The sequence below is a fragment of the Diceros bicornis genome, chromosome 34, assembly GCF_020826845.1.
Source record: "Diceros bicornis minor isolate mBicDic1 chromosome 34, mDicBic1.mat.cur, whole genome shotgun sequence".
Classification (NCBI taxonomy): Eukaryota; Metazoa; Chordata; class Mammalia; order Perissodactyla; family Rhinocerotidae; genus Diceros; species Diceros bicornis.
In genome coordinates, this window is record NC_080773.1 from 2897483 (window position 1) to 2897752 (window position 270).

Sequence of the window (270 nt, forward strand, 5' to 3'; positions counted from 1 at the left end):
TATACAGTTTTATTGAAGGTCGTAAAGAATATTGTAATCATCGTACACAATCAGTTTCATACCATGTAAGAAAAATTTGTAAAGATGATGATTCATACCAAATTAATTAATAGGTCAAATAGAATCCTAGTAAGGTTGTCCCAGTAAGGTTGATATTTTTTAAGGTGGTAAAATTATTAAAAACTTCATCTGGAAAATTAAACAGGTGAAAATATTGAAGAAAAGAAAATCCCTGCCAGGGTGGACTTGAGCAACCAGCTATTAAAAGGT